The following is a 17,957-nucleotide window of genomic DNA, read 5'->3' as shown; positions in this document are numbered from 1 at the left end:
CTTGTGGTCTGTGAGTAAAGTGAGAATGGCAACTCCTTATATAGCCTCACAATGACGGTTGTGACGGTTGGAATGGTCGGAAATACCCTCCAACCGTCATTGGGGGCTAATCCACACCGTCCAGGCGAAGCCTTGGATCGGATGGCGCTGAGGAGGGTTCGGCCAAACCTGGGGTCGGCCCAATCCAGCCCAATTTCGGCAGGCGGCCTCCTCTGTTGCTTCTATTCACTGACTTGTCAATTTTGGCCCAATTCTTTGTATCAATTCTGAGTTCTTGGCCCATTCATACATAAGTCTGGTTCTCGACATCGTCCGATATATGCATTGCAAGCATCACTAGTTTATTATTGGAGATATATGCATCACTAGTTCTCTGCAAAAGGTTAATATACCTAATACTAGTGGAAGTTTATTATTCTAACAGATATATGCATTGCAAGCATCACTAAATCTCCTCTATTTTAGTAATATTGACGGTTGAAACTGATCGATAACGACCGTCAACAAAACCCCCCAAGCTTGAACCTTTGCTCGTCCCGAGTGAAGGACAAAAGGAAACAAAGACTTGGTTGTTGATCATGAGTTGCTACTATGATGCATATCTCAAAGATACAGGTGCAAGGTATATGTACTCTCTCTCAGATTAAATAATCTTTGGCACGGTGGCTTACCCTTACCCCTGATTCCCACGAGACACTGCTTCTCCTTGTCTTGGGTGGTTGAAAGACAGAACAGCAATTTAGAGTACCAATCACCCAATCTTTATTTAACTCTCATTCCGGAAGTTTTCAAATGATTTTGCTAAAGAAAGCCAAGTTCCTCAAATGATTCGCTCAGTCCCTCTAAGTGTATCAATATGAATTCCTCACCAAATGTTGCCTTTTTGATTCCCACTCTAAGGTTTGGTATGTGGAGCTCGGTAGGGATCAAACATGGCATACTTGCATTCACATTTATTACTAAGTCAAAAACTTAGACTAAAGCAGATAATTAAACATACTCAAGATCAAGATCGTGCAAAATGTGTGTGTGGTATATGGTGGAAATGGTATATGAGGAAAGATAAAAGAAAAATGCTTCTCCTTTGTGCTTACTTTCTTCTCCCAAAATCCTTCTTTTATTGATTAGGAGAGGGCATAGCTACATATTTTTTTTAACATCATGCTCATGCTTGATGGAGCATAACTTTATTTTTTTTATTTTTTTTCATGATCATGCCTTTCCCTCCTTTTCTTTCTCTGTTTTTTTTCAAAAGGACTTTTCTCTTTAGGGGAAGAAAGCACATGAAAGCATGGAGAATTTATTTTGGTGGTAATATGGAAATGGAATGGAATATTGCTTAGCTCCCAGTGTAGGAGTTTAGCATGTGCATATATGTGGGTGTATGATCTTGATCATAGAGCATGAGAAGTATCTACACAAGTCACAAGAGTTTGACAAAGTTCAATAGAATGACAAGTAACCAAAATGTATATGGTTTAATCATGATAGCATATTTTTGGCTCTGGTAGGAATTTATATCAAATGAGGAACTTTCAATTTTATCATTTTGAAAAACAAAACATCCGGAATTCAAGTCAAACTAGTATCAGGATCATAGCAACTCATATTACTATCTCATATCTCGCAACAACTTAGATTTAGATCAGCAAGTGCAGCCCATTTACCTCAGGTTCCCGGATAATTGTTGGCTACTTATATTTAACCTTTGAGAGAGCACTTACCAAGAACCCATATATCAGAGATATAAAACAGAGCAACTATTCATCATTTCAACAAAGAGAACTAGCTTGTCTTACCTAGCATGACTCAATCCTATCCTATCTTTTTTGTATTTTTCTATTTTGCAAATTTTTATGTTGTTTTCAAGTTTTGTAAGATGCAATTAGAAAGCAAATATGCAATTTGGAAAAGGAAATATGCAATTGGAAAGGGAAATATGCAATGTGATACAAGTTACCTCAGTGGGGGGAGAGATATCTCCCCCCAAGCTTGGCTTTCGCTCAGGGTCCTTGATGCGGATTGAACCCCTGAAAACGAAAGTACGCCTGAAGGTCATCGTGTTGTTGCTGCATCATGTTGTTGATGTTGGCAAACTGAGCATCAGCAGATTGTTGCCATTCTTGCGTTTGAGCTATGTGTTCCGTGAGGTTGTACTGGATCTCCCCTGTCTGCATATCAAGGGTGTCCATTCTCCTAGTGATTTCACCTAAGTCCCAACAAGAGGAACTCGAGCGCCATTCACTTGGAGATGGAGGCACAACACTTGATCTGGGAGGTTGATTGTCCCCCCATTGGATGTCATGAGGCGCATGCCACCGGTCCTCACTGGCACTTGCCCAGGTTGAGACTCCGATGCTATGGCGTGGAGCTTGGGTCCATCCGGGTGCATCCCTGGTTAGTGCCCAACCTGCCTCATACATCTGCACGGGTGTCGAGGATGATGAACTTTCTCGTTTCATCATTGTCACGTTGCGCGTCTCCCTGTATGTTCCACCTGCACAAGGTTCTTCTATGGTCTACAGGGGAATGGTTAGTTCATGGCAGTTGTACAAATGATACCCCGCATTTGGCAATGGGATTTCATTTGTACAACCAGGGAAAAAGTATACCAAAGATCCATCTACTCCATGTTTCAGAAAATGCCCTTGCACTAGATAAGCCTCATCAATACGCGGATGAGCAGCTGAGATAAAAACAATTTGTTCGCTAACGACACCTAGCCCTTTTGCTATCCGAGTAATCAGAGAAGTGCACTTAACAGGAGCAGAGAACTTTATACTTTCTAACCATTGTCTTATCATACATTTCACAGGAACAATTTTGATCTTTCTAACCATGATGATAATCAATTCATCTCCCCTAATGGGTCTCATATCACCTCTAGGAAACAAAGTCATAGCAATCAATTTGTGCATGAGTCTAATTGTAGGATTATGGATATCATTTGTTCTAGGTTTCTTGCAAATTGGAGCACCAGAAATATCTTCCCAAAACCTATTTGTCTCGAACCCAGAAATTCCTTTCTGGAGATCGATTTTACAGGAATCGTGAAAACCAAGAAGTGTACTTAAGCCTTTCCATGTAAGTGTGAACTCCTTATGGAAAAAGTGAAACGAAATACCATATTCTATTTCTTTCAAAGTGCACAGAAATTGCAAAGTAAGCAAATGAGAACCAGGCTCATCTACCACAGCAAATCTCTGCCAACCAACCGCTTTCCAAATAGAACGAAATTCAACATCCATACCTATCTTTTTCAGCAGCTCCGGTGCGTGTCAGCATACTCCCGGTCGCTCAGCATGTGGTAGACTTGTCTCTCCCGATCACTGACAAGGTCGAGGTCGGTGTCGTTCAGGAGTCGTCGCGGAACTTCGGCATCCTCCATCGAAACATCAGCTGATGAACGAGTAATAGACTCGTCATGATGACTTGATGAAGAGCCGGATCCCTTGAACAGACGAGACAGTCGCCTCCTCATTCTGTACAATGAAGCAAGAACGGACTAACTCGGCGGGGGTTAGGAATGACAAGAGTTTCACCCGCCGGTTAGTTTCACCAAAGCAACTTGTATAAATGCAACTAAGTGATTTGAATTTGAGGGAAACTATCAAAGCTTGAATGAGCTTGAGAGCAAATTTTGGAGAGGGAATGAAAATGTGTTGAAATGGGGTGCAGTCCCCTCTCCCGGCCGGTTGGCTTAAGTAATTGTAACACACCCGAATTCTAGGATTAAGAAATTTCCATCAAAACTAGTTGAAAGGAAAGTTCTTCAATTTTGTGAACCAAAAATTTCCATTTTAAATCTAGGTGAAGTTGATCTAACTCTTGCGTGAATAAAATTTTAGAATAAATTAAAACTTTTTCATCTTCAACCTAGGACTAGATGCAACTCAAGTGAAAGCATGGATACTTGCATAAAACATGTTTTGACTTGAGTCTTTCTTGTGCATTTAGATTTTTGGTTGGCATTGCATACTAGGACTCATGAGCATAAATAAAAGATAAAGTTTCACTAAGCAAACCTACAACCACACTTGAGCAATAATTATAAAGACATGAAAATGAGGTTAAATAGTATCACTATAGATCAAGAGTAGTCTAAATAAATTTCTTACAACTATTTAGATGCATCTAAGATTTGGAAATGTCCATATAAAGAAAAGACCTTGCTAATTATCTAAAATAATTCGTGCAAGATAAAATTATGGAAAAATTCATGTAGTCCCTACTTAATACATGCAACTCACTGTAATTTTGGTATAATTTAATAACTAAATTTGATACCTAAAATAAATCGGTCAAACCAGTCAAACAGTAGGTTAATTATAATCCTTAATCGGCTAAAAACCTACCCTCAATAAATGTGCATTAAACTGCATGGAAGTGTATAGGGGAAATAATTTATTCAAATATTAGGTTAATTATCATGAATAAATATAATTTTTACAGAATTTATCTTCTCTTCTAAGCCTCTTAAAAATTCAAACTAGTTTCCAATGAGTCCATCTTCTCCTAATTTTTTGAACAATCTATCCATAATTTTTTAGTACAACCAAATAAAATGGAAACTAGGTACATTCATCTGCCTCCAATAAAATCCATGTGATTTTATTGGAAACTCATATGCAATAAAAATTAATCTATAAATTAACAAAGAAGGGAGAAGAAATAAAATCAAGAAAAATTCCTGGAATTTGCCTGAGACCTGTGTCGGCTGTGCCCACCTGCTTCTGGACCCAAACTTCTCATCCTCACCTAATTTGCTCCGACCTGGGCCCACCTGACGGTGTCACAAGCTAGCTCCAACTCTGTGCATAACTTTTCCACCAATCTAAAGACCCAGAAAGAACGAGAGAGAGTGATCGGCTCTGGGCGTGCGCGACGCGTGGCCGAGACGTGGCAACGCCGAGCCGAGCCTCCTTCTCTTCCCAGCCACATCGCCCATCCTCACTCCTCACTCCAGTGCCGACCAAACCGAGAGAACAAGCTCTAGCTGCTTTCCTCGCCTTCGATCTCACCGCCGGCTGTGATGAAGACGACGCTCGTCCTCGCCTACGAGTCTTCGCCAACCCTATCTCTTCCACGTTCCATACTCACCTCACCATACGGAAAACTTCTCCTTTTGATTTCATCCTCTCTCGTGCAGCGGATCGACGGGAACGCCGACGTGCCCTCAAGAGCTCCAGAGCGCGCTCCAAACGTCGCTGTGGTGGCATCGTCGCCGTCGCCACCGATCTGGACCAAGCCGGGCCATGCCATCGCGCCATCGTCTTCGCCTCGTACTCCTCTCCATTTCCCCTCAAGAACCACGAATAATGGTGCTACGAGTGTGGAGATCGGCCACCGTCTTCTTCACCTCCGGTTGCCGTCGCCATTGTCGTTTCCGCCTCCTCCGGTGAGCCATTGCTCGATTACTCGCGCACACACCATCTCTCTGGCCTCACTAACCTCATGGACACATTTGCACGATAGTTCTTGGTGCCGATTGAGCCGTCGCCGTTCACCCGGGAGGTTCTTGCCGTCGCCAAGCCATTCTGCAAGCCACCGCTGCCGCCAAGACCACGGCAACCTTCGCTAGACTCATGGCGAGCATTCTTGAGGCTTTAGTGTCGCATGCATGCACTTTATTCATCTAGATCCAACCCCTAAAGTCACATGCACCACCACCCGAAACCATCTTTCGCTCGGACCCGCCGCTGGCGCTACTCCGATGTCCACTAATCGAGAAAAGTAGAGGAATGGAATCGTGAGAGAGTTCTCTTTATTTTATATTTGTACCCCAACCCCAAACGAGCCACCAATCGCCTCCGGTGAACCTGAGATCGAGCTCAGCCATGGCTGCTCTGCCTCTGTAGAAGACGAGGACCTCATTTTGAGAATTTAAACAACTATAAGGTTTATTGTACAATCTTTCCACTCAATGACATATATATGGGCCTAGGACTGCGGATTGATTCTTAAAAACTGTAAGGGTCTTTCTGCATATTCGCAAATCACTGACAGTGGACCCCCTGGAGATAAAATCTGAGACTATACAAGAGAGGAACTTGTAAAATCCATATAAAATCAAATAAAGCTTATTTTGAGATGATTCAAATTTCTTTGAACTCACTAGATTATGAACTTTAAAGTTATGAAATAAAAACTTGCACTCACAGTACAAATTTAGCCTCTAAAATTCATCTAAGATAAATCATATATAAAGTATATACAAATTTATAAAATGCATACAAAATACATTTCAACTCATTTTAGAGCAAACTTAGTTTCTACAGATCCACCAACATGTTCTCTAAAAACAAAGTGAAATAAAACATATACACACTTTACATCAAATGCCTCTAAAACTATTACCTTTAAAATGACTAGTTTTAGATTAGCTGAACTTTAGAAGTTTATATAAAATTCATCTTAGACCTTTTTTGAGTAAACACAAGTTCTATAGCATCATAAAGTGATGCACTTCAATGTTATCTATACTAATATAAAAAGTACGAGTTCATCCACAATTCTGCAATCCTTCGCGTGGGACCCACCTGTCATCTGGCCCAAAGAAACCGCACCATATCTCGCGCACGAAAAAAAGGAAACTACTCATATACAAAAAAAAAAGAACGGGAACACGATCTAACCTCTGCAATCCCCACGCCGCCGCCTCCTCATTCCTTCCCGAACCGTCGCACATCGACGCTCCGCCGCTCCTCCATCCCCTCCCGCTCCATCGCGCCGCCGCAACGCCAGATTCATCGCCGCCTCATCGGCGCCGAGAGCGAGGGTATCGTTGCCCCTCCCCTCCCCATCAGTCGCCGCGCCACCGCCCCATCGATCTCCGCCCGGCCGTCACCAATCTCGCAGCGCCAACCGTCGCCGGGTCCCCGTCGCCACGCGCAGCTGTCGTTGGAGCGAGCACCGTCGCATCGATCTCCTCCGCCCCTCTCTATCAGTCGTCGTGCCGTCGACGCCATCTTCACCGACGCTGGCTCGATTGAGGCACAGCCCTTGCTGACCGACAGCGTCGCCCGCCGCTGACATCTTTACCATCACCGACCTCCTCCTCGGACCATCGCACCTCGTCATGGTTGGGGTCCTTTGTGTCCGCCCGTTGGATCACCACACCGTGAATTCGGAGTTTGTTTGTTTTTAGGCCTGTTAACTTTAATGTCATTTTCAACCTTACCAATTTTTGGTAAAGTTTACAAAAAAAAGTAGCTACATTTAGTTTGCTGTCAAATTTTAGTAACTATATAAGAAATTCTACCAAAATTTTGGTAAATTTTGGCAAATTTTGGTAACTATGCCAAAATTTTGGCATTGACAAAATTTGGTAAGGTTTTTTTTGGCATCAAAGTGAACAGGCCCTTTCCTTTGTTTTCGTCTGCTCAGGTGACCAGCTCTTCAAACGCTTCCTATTGCTATATCTGTGACATATTGATTGGTTTGGGCTTTAATAAACAAATGCAGGCAAAGAAAACTCTGGATTTTTCTGGTGCGTGTGAGGATTGCTTTGGCAAGAGCTTTGTTTATGAATCCAACCATCCTTTTGCTTGATGAGCCAACAAACCATCTTGGTGAGTCTTCTAAAGGAAATCTAAGGGAAATATGATAACTTTAGGAAAATATGATGACTTTGATTATTCAATTTGATTTAATCGACATATAAAATGGGATCTTAATGTACTGCTGCTCCCTCTTGCCTTTGTTATGAGCTTCTTTTCACATATGGATCTATCAGTACTCAAGTATTATAAAATCAGTTCTAATCCATGTGGGGTATTACATGGGTAGATATGGCATGACGGAAGACGTGGATGCGGCTCTGGCGGTCGATTGGGTGGCAACGAGGATGAACCACAGCTGCGACTGCGCCCATGCACAACCACAACCAACTAGCTAAGGTACGACTACAAGTCCTGCGAGCAACTAACCACCATGACGCAATTCCGTTTGGGCGGTGCTCCATGTGGCTTTCCAGTAGATTTGATCCCCAAATTGATATGATGTAGCATCAAATGCTGTGAATACACTTTGTGAGTTTTGCCTTTGATCGAGACGAACTCCTGATTATAGCGTCCTAAGCCCCACATGGTGCGTGTCGGCATCCCTTTGTCAATTTCTAGGCCAAAAATTGGTGAAAGGTTTGTCAAGTGGTCTACTTTTGATTGGAAGCGTGGCTACTTAATTACTTATATCAATGTTGTTTGTCTGACTGATGCTCTACAGCTACAGTTTGTGTTATCTAATATAACTATTTTTTTTTCTTTTATTTTGGATAGATGTGGAAATGAAGCTTAGTAATTTTTATATTTTTGTTCTGTGAAGGAAATAGAAATAATACATGTTGTTTTTCACGATCATTTTGCATTGAAACTGAAATAAACTGACGACATCCTTTGTTTACATCAGACGACATCTTTCTAAAAGATTATTTGTTTATGTTGTTATTGCACTTGTCATACATGTTAGACTAAAATCAGGCCTCAAATTTTGACATCCAACTATTCGAAATCAATTGTTTTGTTTGTATAGCAATGAAGCCTATTCTCTTCAAAAAAAAAAAAGGCATAAATATGCTGAAAATGAGCTTCTGCTAATCCTGACATAAAAAGGAGTTGCAGCGATGTTGGGGATTTGGTCCTTGAGCTCATGCATATTGCAAGAGGTACCTAATTTGAGTTTCAAAAGTGGATGGTGCAGCTGTTCCACTTGATTGGTTACTATCAGGTGTTTGGGGTCAAGTCTGTAGTTTGCAAGGAATGAACCTCAGTGTCTGTTTGTTGCGGAGCCCTCCTCCACCGTCGTCCAGTCTGCTGCCCCCATTGCTGGTCGCGCCATCCAGTCCGCCACCCCCCTACGCACCCTCGGACGCCATCTCCAAAAGGTACAGATCCCCTCCTCCTACCCCCTCCCCCCCTCCCCACATCGATATGTGCTCTTTGCCCATCAGTAGCCCTGCCGTCGATCTTCCATCAACGTCGTGACATTGGGGTCAATTGAGCTATCATTGAAGTGTTATCTCTGTATAAACCACCACCTTTCTAGATACACTAGAGTAGTAAGAGTGTTGGAAGTAGTATTGCCCCTGCCTAAATAGATCAATTTATATATAAAGTTTCATTCAGTTTGGACCTGCATTGTTTTCCTATCATTTTGACGCATGATTGAGTTTCCAGGTTAGGAACACCATTCAGTTCCCTTGAATTTTTCTTATTAGCAAGCTTCTTGAGATACAAATATGCTCAATGTACAAAACTTCTTCCTGCGACGTACTTTGTTAATTTCCTCGTAGTGTCCTATAATCCTCCATATCAATTACCTTGCTACTTAAAATAATTTTGAATTCTGTTGTTAACTGCAGCTCAATAGGCATATATGTTTAAGCTGATCTGAATACTTTTTATAGAAACAACATGGAACCACAATTTGTGTATATGTAAAATTTTCAGCATTACTAAATGCTGCTACAGATCTTGGCTTTTATAGATTGCTGGTGCTGAATGTATCTGCCTTTTATCAAATAAAGCTCTTGTTTCTTAAGTTACTAATGGCAACTATTAATTTTATTTTTCTTGGTACGAGCTCTGCAAAGCATTTCCATTTCTCAGTGGTTGTTTATGTAAACCAATATATCTTTTTCAGGCTTCAGAAGCTTCTGGAGATATTATTGTGAGGGAAGAATAATATTTTGCTTACGTTGACAACCGAGAACTCTGCCATCTGAATTAAAAATTTGTATGATTCCATCTAATCCCATGATAAATAGTGAGAATCTATTTATAAAATATGTAGATCCCATCCTATTTTTATCCTGAATTATTCCATAACATGCAACACAATTTCCTATCCAAGACGATGCTGCTGAAACTATGCCGAAACTATAATAACTTGCCTTGAACATAAAGGTTCAGAAAAAAAAATGGAGTCTTTTAGCGCAGGTAGAGCTATAGAGCACTATCTTTCGAGAAAAAAATATACAACAAATATTCATATTATATTTTTTATTACACAACATTGCATGGCTCCTTAGTGTAGGTTGGTTTCCTTTAAGTCAGTTTTTTTTTATGTTTCTTTAGCATAGACGTAGATTTAGCACCAAAATTAAAAACGAATGTAGCAAGATAATGTTGAAATCTTGTGGTATAGATTATGAAAAATGACTCATCTGACAGGTTTGGTGCACCAAAATTGCCCCTCAGTTTAATTTGTGTGCTACCTAGAAAAGAGTAGTAACTAATTATGCTAAATGCATCATTATAGAAAGTATATAATGCTTTTTTATTATAGTGATAGGGATTGCCAATAGTTTCTGCAAGTAATTCTTTTTGCTTTCTCCCATTCTATTAGGTGTTTTTCAGGGTTTTCTTCCCAGGCATATATGCACATCATAACCAGGTGACCAAGGAAGCTATAACTTACATAAAGGACTCTCTCTCTCTCTCTCTCTCTCTCTCTCTGTGTGTGTATATATATATATATAATATGTATGTATGTATGTATGTATGTATGTATGTATATGTGGCAATTATACACTTCATATTATGCCAAACATTTATCAAACTATGACAAATTGTATATTTGGTATCATTGGTTGTTTTCCGTTTATATGACAAACTGTAAACAGAGAGATATGTGGTCTGTTTAATATGCATAGTGGGAAAACATAATAAACTCGTATTTATACGTGAGGGAACGTGCAAGCACGTTCACTAGTAAAATAAAAAGACATACTTACAGTATAATAAAAACCCCTAAACATTTGTGTAAGGAATAAGCAACATAGAGCATACCTTAATTTGTAAAATTTGTAGAAAATTCATCTTTAGTCCAAATGGAGTGAACCAAGTTACTATAGAACCAGCAAATAGTGGAATTCAATATAGTAAAATAAAATATGGCACATTTTGTACAGATTATAGCTCTAATATTTAAATAGATAACCTAGAAGTTAATCACCTAGTAATGGTTAAGCAAAATATATGTGTAGAGGTATTTAAAATGCACTCTAGCTATGAATAAACCAAAACAAAACTTGTTGGACCAGAGAAAACATAAGTTCCGTCCCTAACCACTAGAACTTGGCAACTATGCTCGTATATCAATTTCTAGGTTAAGTCACTAACATAGAACACTCTCTAGCTTATAAAATATGTAGTAGAGTAATATAAACTCTAAAATTTTGAACTAAGATTAAATTGGTTAGCTAAATTATTCATTTTTATGCATCTCTAGTAAATAGAACATGTTTTGGACATAAAACTTCTAAAGCCATATATTCATAGAGACTATATGCCTAGAACACGTTATAACTTGTAAAATACATAAAGAATTCATATTAACTCCAAAAATTATGAAACCAAATGTGTTAGTCTTAGAAAACACTCCTCTACACCTCTGTGAAGTCAAACTTAATAAACATCACTTTATAAAAATATTTTTTAACACTCCCTAGGTGATACTATCTTATACCGAGCAAACTTCTAAAATTCATAACTCCCAAATAAAAAGAGATAAAATAGAAATTCTTTCACCTAAAATTCATCTTAAACCAGTGCCTATCCTCTGTGCACAAATCATGCATTTTAGAGCATTTTGGATTTTTTTCGCATATTTCGGTGTTTAATTGCATAACGTGTACTTTATATAGATGAATGTTTAAACGGTGAAGAAGTGATTTAGGTGCTGATATTTTCCAGTTGCAAGGCAAGTCCCACCTCCCTCTCTTTGATCACTTTGAACCTATGTTTTGGAGGTTATTGAAAATGTTTGCAAATCTTGCATGTCGATTGTACACTAATAAATTAAAATTTTGTTAAACTTGTTAAACAAACTTCTATTACTTGCATTATCACCCTAACCCCACATATATCCATATCCTACATTCCTAACCTTAGGAACAATATGACTATACCACTTTATATATGAGTTTTGGAGTCATTAGGTTACTATAATGCTTAGCCATGCTTAGAATGATCTTCTTTATCATTATGGGTTCATTACAAATATGAAAATTGATTTTGAAATAATCTGAACAGAACTTTAATACTTGTGATTTTGATAAATAAAATGATGGAAAACATGGAGTTTAGGTTTGGGCCTCAAGTGGTACACATATGGTGATTAGTTGTGTACCGATAGGGGGAGAGTGCGCCCAAACCGACCTAAGGACTTCACTCAATGTTTGTTCATTATATTTACTGTACATCCACATGTGTTATTATGGGGTGACCTTGGCCTATTAAGTTAAGTGCTTGTCTAACCTTGCATTCGGGAGGCCGTTGTAGTAGTGATAGTGCCTACGAGTGAACTTTAGGGCTATTTGTGTTTATGTGAATTGCAAAGGGGACGACTGTACTGATCCGCTTTTTATGTGCATGATGTTTATGAGGGGACAACTGTAACGTTCCGCCTCACTTTTATTTATGGTTTGGTAGGGAACAACTGTATTGTTCCGCGTGAGGGGACGACTGCAATGTTCCGCCTCACGTACAACGTTGAGTGCCACATAGGAAGCGACTGTACCGGCTTGCCTATGGCGTTATATTGGTAAAGACCCCCCCAATATAATGACATTAAGATTCTAGACTTAGTGTGGAACAACACTCATCTTGCTCATGCAAGAATTGGACAAGACTTAATGTAAAAGCCTCGTTGTGACCTCTAGACGCACTCAATGTGTAGAGTGTGGTGGTACCGACGGGTACCGGATAAACTAGAGCGATTCACATCATGTGGGTAAATCTGTACAAACTCTGCAGAGTCTAAAAATTAATCGATTAGCCGTGCTTGCGGTTACGAGCGGCATGTGGATATGTATTGAGTATAGTCTTGTGTTTATTCTTCTAAATGCTGAAATTTACCTTCAAATTATGTTGAGATTTGAGAATGATCTCCTTGCTGCCATGGATGGCAATAAGGTGAATAGTTATACATGATTAATGCCTACTTTGATGCCCATATGCTAAGTACTAGCTTGCTGAAATTTATTTGAAAGCAAATCTGACTTAGAAATGTTTTATGCAAACAAAACTTGCTTTATGCTAAAAAGAACCATATTATGCCTTTCTTAATTATATGCCTTGCAAGTAGGGTGTTAGGCTTGTCTTGGTGCTTGCCAGTACATTATTTCTAATAATGTACTGACTCTTGCTCTTGAATTAACCTTTTGCTTGCAGGTTTTAGATTTAGTCTTTGAGTGATGCGGGTACCGTCTGCTTCTTCTAGGACTTAAACTTAATGGGGTAAACCCCTAGTCGGTGTGCTTCTGGATTGGGTAGACAAGCTTCCGTTGTTCTATATATTTATTTGGCTACTAGAGCCATACCTGAACTCTTCCGAAGACTTCCAGACTCTTGATTTCTACTCTATTCCTATTCCACCAGCTAGATACTACTAAACTAAACTTGACAGAAATGAGAAAGCTATTGCTTGAGGTCTGTGAGTGAAGTGAGAATGGCAACTCCTTATATAGCCTCACAATGATGGTTGTGACGGTTGGAATGGTCGGAAATACCCTTTAACCGTCATTGGGGGCTAATCCATACCGTCCAGGCGAAGCCCTGGATCGGATGGCGCTGAGGAGGGTTCGGCTGAACTCCCTGGTTCGGCCGAACCTGGGGCCGGCCCAATCCAGCCCAATTTCGGCTAGCGGCCTCCTCTGTTGCTTCTATTCACTGACTTGTGAATTTTGGCCCAATTCTTTGTATCAATTCTGAGTTCTTGGCCCATTCATACATAAGTCTGGTTCTCGACATCGTCCGATTGATTTGTCGTCTGTGTTGATGTCGATTCTCCTCCACTTTATTGTCATTCTCTGCAAAAGGTTAGTATACCTAATACTAGTGGAAATTTATTATTCTAACATATATATGCATTGCAAGCATCACTAGTTCCCCTCTATTTTAGTAATATTGACGGTCGAAACTGATCGATAACGACCATCAACAGTTATGTCACGTTTTTTATGATGGATTCCACTTGCAATGGAATGCAGAGTAAAGACGTGTCTTGTGGGTAAAGATGTACACCTCTGATAAGAGTATAATCTATTCGAATAGCCACACCCTCGGGTATGGACAAGCCTAGCAATGTACTAAAGTTAGTGGTTTACTTCTTAAAACTTGCGTAACAACAAAAATATGGAATGGTTGGCCTGGGTTTGGCTTGGGACGAGTTGGGATCCAGGTCAGGTTGCCAGTTCGGTCTGAATCATCGTAGGCCTTGGGTTAAGGCAGGTTCGTGTGGGTTCACGACCTTGATTAATAATATTGTGTAGCTCTTGGATCGTGTTTACAAAATAGCTTTGGGCAACTAAGTGACTTTTAAATGCTGTTTACTGCAAAACCTAACCTATATTATTATCCCCTTGTATCCCCTCGCATTAATCATGCATCTCCCAGTGTGACTTGCTGAGTACTGTGGTTGTACTCATTCTTGCTCAATCTTTCCCCCTTCAGTAAGAGAAGCTTTGGAGAAGAAGTCCTAGGTGCAGTCCTGGCTTATACCCCAGTTCAGCGCCTGTGAAGATGGAGCCGTAGGCCCGCTAGTCCGCTGCTGTTTATTTTTGATTGTCAGGCCTGAAGTGCCTTTGTAATAATGTAAATATTATCGATATAATAAAGATGCGTCTTTTGTATCATGTTTGTGTGGTGTACCCCGGCTTTTCTAGGACGGGGATTAATACACTAGCGTTCGGGAAAAGGTATTTTTCCGGGCGTGACATCCCGAGTGGATTTTCCTCCCCTCGTGGTGATCGCCTTAACATTTTCTAAGGACGGTTTGGGTTGCCCTAGAATCCGTCCCGCTTCCTTAGCAGGAACTAGAGCAGCTAGCTGCGCCAGCTGAGTCTCTATCATTTTGTTAAAACTCATCTGGTTTTGGAAAGCAAACTTGATGATATTCAATAATCTAAGCACCGTGTTTACATGACTAAGGTCGGCTAACAGCTAACAAACAGCTAATAATCTAGAGAAACAAACAGCTAACAACTTATTCTATGTCGGCTTATTATAATCTAACTTATAGTAATCTGGCTCAATAATCTGGACTGGACTAACCCACTCACTACATTGTATGGGATAAATAATCCAGGCACGCAAGAGTTTCAAGACCTCTTTCTTGATAACTTCTCTCATCGCATTGTTTAGCCGTCTTTGGGGTTCCCTTGACAGTGAGCTCTCAAGCTCAATAGGTATGCAATGGGTGCAGAGAGCGGGACTAATGCCCTTGAGATCTTGAAGAGAGCAGCTCATGATAGAGTGATGTTTCTCTAACACAGTTACAAGACGAATGGTTTCATCCTCAGAAAGCTTGTCACTTATGATGACAGGAGCTTCCTTGTTGCCATGTAGAAAAGCATAGCGAAGGCCCTGAGGAAGATGTTTTATTTCGATCATAGGCCGTGGCGGTGGTGGTTCTAAGGACGACAATTCAAAGGTTTCGCCCGATTCTTCCTCTTGAATGAAATCGGGGACATCATATTCCAGAAGAGATTCAGGGGGCTCAAATGGAAGAACAACCGTCACTTCCTCCGCAAATTCATCTTCAGGAAGGGCATCGGTCAAGGCATATCTTGACCATGAGAATGAGACAGAAAACTCATCCCCTCCTAATGAGAATTCGAGGCTTCCTAATTACGTGGTGTCGATGAGAAGTTTCTTAATTGGATGCCTGATTAGGACGTCAATGTCTTGGATTTCAAAAGCGTGGAAATCCATGACAACCTCTTTGTTATTGTGATGAACAAGAACATCTTTTATAATCGCAAATCCTTCAATCAACTGCCCAACATGATGTTTGAAGAATTTGTAGGTCAGTATTATCAGTCCATTGCCCAAATAGGAGAAAGCGAGAGATTTAGAGATCAGATTAGCACTGGCCGTTTGATGAACCCTGAGCTCCACTCGAGACACTCGAGGCTGTTGTTGGCCCGATCTGTCGGTGAGTTGATGATAACTACGATTTGGGAGAAATGTTGATGACCCGACTACAACCGTACGAGACGTTGTTGTGTTGCGTCTTAGCGATCGATACACCTCTCCGTGGGTTGTTGATCTTGCCGGTGTAGATCAACCTTATTCCTGCAAGCAAATCGAAGAAACAAGCAAGAACAAGATAAAAGCAATCTGAATTGCAGATAGGAATTGAACACAAATGATAAGTTGGGGTTTCGTAACAAGTAAACCGGCGATCTAGCCGATCACGGGATTACACGGCAAAGTAGCAAAGCTAAACTTTAATATAAACAAAACCCAAGAAACTCTAAAGGGCTACCTAGCTAATTATAATGGTGGGAGGACGACCAAAGGGACCCTAGGGTCATGATCCACATGGTTGGGGCGCACCTCACATGGGCCTGTTAACAACCAAATTTGGTAATCTGAGTATCGGAGATGAAGATAGGAGTGGAGTAGAATCCAAGATGGAAATCGTTTCGGAAATAGAGAAAGGATCGGTTAAAGTCCGAATCAGCTGCGATCAGGATCGGCAGAGTCCGAGTTAGACAAGGTTAGCCGATTGAGCTGAATCCGACAATATGACACGGCATACGTTGTCGGGTTGAGTTAATGTGCTTCATGAGGATTGCTATGCATGGATAGAGTTCTGAGAAGGCAATTGTATCTATTAATTAGGATATTTCATGTAATTTCCTTATAGATATGTTTGGGCAAAAGTCTGCTGCAAAGACTTATGGTATCTTAGAGTTTGTTAGAGATAAGAGTCGTGCTGATATGGACATATTTTGTAATCTCGCGTGTAAATAGACCCCGAGCCTCATGTAATTAAACTAACACACACGTTCAATACAATCTCGGCGCATCGCCACCCTTTTACTTTCGTTTTGTTTCGACGAGTTCTTGCTTTCGGGTTGAGCTGCATCGGTTTCGATCTTCAACTAGAGGTAAAACTTGTTATGGCGGTTTGCGTCCTCGGGATTAGTGCTTCCATCTTTATGATACTCTAATCTTGTTTATGTAATTCGTCGAGTTATCATATATCTTATATAATCTCTGGCAATATCGCTATCTAACGTTCAATCGGCTAACGTCTATTGCCAGAAGGCAGCCGATCAAGTTAAATACTGACGTTGACTTAGATTATATAAGATATCTACCACTCTATGAAACATCCAACGGCTTTATTGTCTAGATATTGTCCTTCTTTTCATACTTATAGCTGCATCAGTTGAGTTTGATCTTATAAGTCGTGATTAGAATCTCAATCTTTAGCCTGCCTTTGGTTGCCGATTAGGGTAACATCGGGGTTTCAGCCGATCTTACCTGATTTAACCACTTTTATCTTATATGCTCGATTGACATGTTAAATCTGCCCTTTATGTTAAGATCTTGCTGCATTTAAGTATATTAGGCTTTTGTTTGGTATATTCTACATGCTTTGATATCTTAATATAGAGTGGTATCGGAGTATTAGCCGATACATACTATATCTATCTGGTCGGCTATGCTAAGAACACATATAGTCTTGTTGTTAGTATAAATTTCAATCTAAATGATTTATACTGTCTCGGCATGGCGACCGATCTATCCCAATCACTTGATTTAAGTATCTATCGACATAAGGATTATATATTGTTAATATCTACAGCCGATCGAGTAGATTTAGTTCTTTCTTACTTATTCATGATTGTCGATCAATCTACATATGCCATCGGCTCAAAGATAAATGATATGTCATCGGCAACTAGCTGATCGACTATCGTTTATGGATTTAACCGCGGTTTCTTGTCTTTATTTCTTGTTGATTGCAGGATCAAATCAATTGGCATGTTCACGAACCTAAAGGCAAGTTTTTGGACCTGTACTAGAGTTAAGCAGATCTCCCAGGCCTCGTCTTCTTACATCAATAGGGCCCCACTTGGGCCGGGGTCTCAGACGAAGTTACATGCCCATAGGCCCATGACAGGTGACGCAGCACCTTGTTTCTTTGATTGCGGCCAACTG

The 17,957-nt window shown here is 40.4% G+C and overlaps 1 long non-coding RNA gene across 3 annotated transcripts; it reads left to right on the top strand.

Moving 5' to 3' along the window:
* Nucleotides 1-6,586: 6,586 nt before the first annotated feature.
* On the top strand, nucleotides 6,587-11,143 carry LOC127760822 (uncharacterized). 3 transcript variants are annotated; one of them, XR_008015145.1, is made up of 5 exons: nucleotides 6,587-7,386; nucleotides 7,465-7,571; nucleotides 7,789-8,881; nucleotides 9,640-9,732; nucleotides 10,345-11,140. It is a non-coding gene; the product is annotated as an uncharacterized LOC127760822 (long non-coding RNA). The 3 variants fall into 3 exon arrangements; XR_008015146.1 differs by having other exon boundaries at nucleotides 6,590-7,571; nucleotides 7,789-7,898; nucleotides 8,530-8,881; nucleotides 10,345-11,143; XR_008015144.1 differs by having other exon boundaries at nucleotides 6,587-7,571; nucleotides 10,345-11,141.
* The last annotated feature ends 6,814 nt before the right edge of the window (nucleotides 11,144-17,957 follow it).

This window comes from Oryza glaberrima, chromosome 1, assembly GCF_000147395.1.
Source record: "Oryza glaberrima chromosome 1, OglaRS2, whole genome shotgun sequence".
NCBI lineage: Eukaryota > Viridiplantae > Streptophyta > Magnoliopsida > Poales > Poaceae > Oryza > Oryza glaberrima.
Note: the sequence above shows the minus strand (reverse complement) of the source record. Positions and strands in the feature narration are given on the sequence as shown.